Source organism: Palaemon carinicauda, chromosome 19 (genome assembly GCF_036898095.1).
Source record: "Palaemon carinicauda isolate YSFRI2023 chromosome 19, ASM3689809v2, whole genome shotgun sequence".
Classification (NCBI taxonomy): Eukaryota; Metazoa; Arthropoda; class Malacostraca; order Decapoda; family Palaemonidae; genus Palaemon; species Palaemon carinicauda.
This window is the reverse complement of record NC_090743.1, coordinates 39,972,790-39,977,789: the sequence shown is the minus strand read 5'-3', so window position 1 is coordinate 39,977,789 and position 5,000 is coordinate 39,972,790.

The window sequence follows — 5,000 nt, the reverse complement described above, 5'->3', positions numbered from 1 at the left end:
ATAACCAGCACCCAGTCATCTCCGTACAGTGAATGTCATGGAAATACAGACGTCTGTAATCGTATGTATTGTGTATATGGGTATAACCAGCACCCAGTCATCTCCGTACAGTGAATGTCATGGAAATACAGACGTCTGTAATCGTATGCATTGTGTATATGGGTATAACCAGCACCCAGTCATCTCCGTACAGTGAATGTCATGGAAATACAGACGTCTGTAATCGTATGCTTTGTGTATATGGGTATAACCAGCACCCAGTCATCTCCGTACAGTGAATGTCATGGAAATACAGACGTCTGTAATCGTATGCATTGTGTATATGGGTATAACCAGCACCCAGTCATCTCCATACAGTGAATGTCATGGAAATACAGACGTCTGTAATCGTATGCATTGTGTATATGGGTATAACCAGCACCCAGTCATCTCCATACAGTGAATGTCATGGAAATACAGACGTCTGTAATCGTATGCATTGTGTATATGGGTATAACCAGCACCCAGTCATCTCCATACAGTGAATGTCATGGAAATACAGACGTCTGTAATCGTATGCATTGTGTATATGGGTATAACCAGCACCCAGTCATCTCCATACAGTGAATGTCATGGAAATACTTACGTCTGTAATCGTATGCATTGTGTATATGGGTATAACCAGCACCCAGTCATCTCCATACAGTGAATGTCATGGAAATACAGACGTCTGTAATCGTATGCATTGTGTATATGGGTATAACCAGCACCCAGTCATCTCCATACAGTGAATGTCATGGAAATACAAACGTCTGTAATCGTATGCATTGTGTATATGGGTATAACCAGCACCCAGTCATCTCTATACAGTGAATATCATGGAAATACAGACGCCTTTAAGCGTGTGTAATGTAAATAGGTATAACCAACACACAGTCATCTGTATACAGTTAACGTCATGAAAATACGGCCGTGTATAGTCCTGTGTATTGTGTTTATGGGTATAATCAATACAGTCATCTGTATACAGTGAGTATCATGGAAATACGGGCGTGTGTAATCGTGTGTATTGTGTACATGGGTAAAACCAACCTCCATAGAGTCTTTTGTATAGTGATGAAAGAATCGACATACGGTCACCTGTAGGGAAATACAGTATTTATCTTTATACAGTTATTATCTTGAATATATGATATATGGGCCTCTATATAATACAATAAAAATTAACCACGAGAAAAAGGAAGATCTAGTATTTTATGCCAAAATTTGAGAAGTAATATTTACACACACACACACACACACACACACACACACACACATATATATATATATATATATATATATATATATATATATATATAGTATATATATATATATATATATGTGTGTGTGTGTGTGTGTGCACGTATCTAGACAGCCAAGTACAATCTTGGACGTAGCGTGAATTAAAATTTTAGCATTATATAGCTTTCATAGATATCAAATATAAACTCAGTTGATTTTAAACTAATACTCTCTTCAACTTTCATCTCTACAAGCTTGTCTATATCCACGTAACTAATTAAAAAAAAAAAACTCTAAATAAGTTAATTACAATAAAAATAATTGCCATTTTCAATCGCTACTTTAATTAGCTTAAATTGGAAATTTCTCTGAATTTGTTTTAAGAAAGTTTTGAGTCTAATACGCAATAAACTTTCAAATGAACTCTCAAGTTTCCTTGCCTTTCTCTTTCAGGTGCGAAGACCACAAAAGACGAAACAGAACTAAGGAACATCGACTTGCGCAACCGACTATTTATACTTAAATGTTGATCGTAGTGGCTCCTCATTTCAATTCTGCATCTTCCCTTTCAATTCATTATGACTCAGTAGAAAGTTCATTAATAATTCGTTTGGTGACTGTGTTGGCGTGGCCTTGGGATAGCAGAATTGAGGGATCGGCGTTTGGTAGGACCGTTGGTCGTTCCCTCCTGCATTCAACCAGTCTTCTCTGGTGTGATTAGGTGCCAGTGTCTACTGTGGTCAAGTTCAATTTTGTGGGGCCATCCCCTAGAAAGGAAATAGAGGTGTATGGTAATGTATGCATGCACATATATTCATATATATATATTTGTATATATATATATATATATATATATATATATATATATATATATATATATATATATATGCTAATGTATATATAAACACGCAAATATATATAAATATGTATATATACATATATATATATATATATGTATACACACACATATATGTGTATATATATATATATATATATATATATATATATGTATATATATATGTATATATATCATATATATATAATATATATATATATATATATATATATATATATATATATATATATATATATATATATATATATATATATATGTGTGTGTGTGTGTGTGTGTGTGTGTGTGAATACACATATATGTGTGTGTTTGTGTGCATACATATGACAAATTTGTTATCAATTTCCAGTGACATTTTTATACTTATGATTTAAGTCCCTTACTCATATAGGTTCAACTCCTGGTCAAGATATAAACACATTTAATTCCCATCACGTAAGGTTATTATAAAGATAAAATGAGTTCCATATCTACTGTAAATTCTATTTATGGCTTAAAATATTCTAATCATCTTACAATATTTTTTCCAAAAGATTTCAGCCTTCATTTTGGTGGTCAGGTTGCTAGATAATTTTTTCTTGTTCTTAGCTAATTCTGTTCCCCTTTACAGTGGGGGATAACCTGGGATTGATCGTGGTCCCATAAATTAGAACCGTCTACGTTCAGTACTGAAGCAATTTTTACATAGTATTAGTAGTCTAATATTCCTTCTGCTTCCTCCGATGCCTTAGATGGCCGCAGAGGTAGCAGCAGTAGAGGATTCAGCATTATGAAGCTTCATCTGTGGTGGATAATGTGGGAGGGTGGGCTGTGGCACCCTAGCAGTACCAGCTGAACTCGGTTGAGTCCCTTGTTAGGCTGGGAGGAACGTAGAGAGTAAAGGTCCCCTTTTTTGTTTTGTTTCATTTGTTGATGTCGGCTACCCCCCAAAATTGGGCGAAGTGCCTTGGTATATGTATGTGTATGTATTAGTAGTCTTTTCTTTATTTTTTTTTTCTTATGTTGATATTGGTGGTAAATCAGATACCGATAAGCAGCAGTCTCGTTCAAAACTGGTATGATGATTCCAATTAACATTTTACACGCAACAAGGACTAAGAACTTTAAAGAACGATGGAGTTTTCCTGCTGCGTTTGCACCTAATCGAACGCAACCTGAATCTCCTCAGAAAACTTTTTGATGAGAAATTGTATCACAGAAGGTTTACTAACTTTAAGAAAAGGGGCGTTTTCTTGATAAGTTTTTCTAGTTTAACATGACCTGAATCTCCTCAGAAAACTTTTTGATGAGAAATTGTATCACAGAAGGTTTACTAACTTTAAGAAAAGGGGCGTTTTCTTGATAAGTTTTTCTAGTTTAACATGACCTGAATCTCCTTAGACAATTCTCTGCGTTATGAATTTGTATTACAGAAGGTTTACTAACTTTAAGGAAAGGGGCGTTTTCTTGCTAAGTTTTTCTAGTTGAACACGCCCTGAATCTCCTCAGGCAGATCTCTGTATTATGAAGTGGACTGATTACCTTTCTTTTATTATCAAATTGAGTTTTTAATCCCAATGAACTGGAAAACGAAAATCATCTCGAAAACATTATGATGTTATTCTCTTTTATTGCGATTTTTTCCGGACAGCTGCTTGACTAATCATATCAAATTATCATATATTAATTAATCTGAAAGTCTCGTGCATTATGGGAAATCGGAGAAAAATCAGTAATAGTAGAAGAAAGTGTCTTCGAAATTTATATAAATAGCCAAAAACGAAACTAGCGAAAAAGCATTTCGGTTTTTGGTTTCATAGGAGCAGTGAAGGTTAAGACAGATAGAAAGACTTGGTTTAATACTGATTGTTTTTCAAGTGAAAAATATATATTCCTTTGTATTTCAGAAAAACTTGGTTTGATACTGGTTGTTTTTTAAGTGAAAAACATATATTCCTTTGTATTTCAGAAAAACTTTATACTGATTGTTTTTCAAGTGAAAAATATATATGTATTTTATTTTCTAAAATTGAAAAACCAAAATGTAGTGATGGACAGTGAATTTATTGCCAATTATGAAATACTTTATTTACGTGTGAATGAAAATAGGATAATGCGAATATTTACAATGTACTATTTTAATCTCTTCTTGTATTTACATAACGTTGCTTATATTTTTTGCAAGTTTTCTATACATAAACACAAAAGTGTATATCAGACCTTTTAGCAAAATATTATTCCAATACATTTCTATCTTTATTTTCCCAAATTTTCCTTTTCTTACCGAACAGGTAAAAGGTTGGTCAGTGCCCCAGCCACCCGTTGAGATACTACCGCTAGAGATTTGTGGTCCTTTGACTGGCCAGACAGTACTACATTGGATCCGTCTCTCTGGTTACGGTTCTTTTTCCCTTTGCCTACACATACATCGAATAGTCTGGCATATTCTTTACATATTCTCCTCTGTCCTCATCACCTGCCAACAATAAGATTACCAAACAATTCTTTTTCACCCAAGAGGTTACTGCACTGTAATTGTTCAGTGGCTACTTTCCTCTTGGTAAGGGTAGAAGAGACTCTTTAGCTATGGTAAGCAGCTCCTCTAGGAGAAGGACACTCCAAAATCAAACCATTGTTCTCTAGTCTTGGGTAGTGCCATAGCCTCTGTACCTTGGTCTTCCACTGTTTTGGGTTAGAGTACTCTTGCTTGAGTGTACACTCGGGCACACTGTTCTATCTTATTTCTCTCCCGCTCGTTTTGTTAAAGTTTTTATAGTTTATATAGGAGATGTTTATTTTAATGTTACTGTTCTTAGACTATCTTATTTTTCCTTATTTCCTTTCCTCACTGGGCTATTTTCCCTGGTGGAGCCCCTGGCCTTATAGCATTGTGCTTTTCTAACTA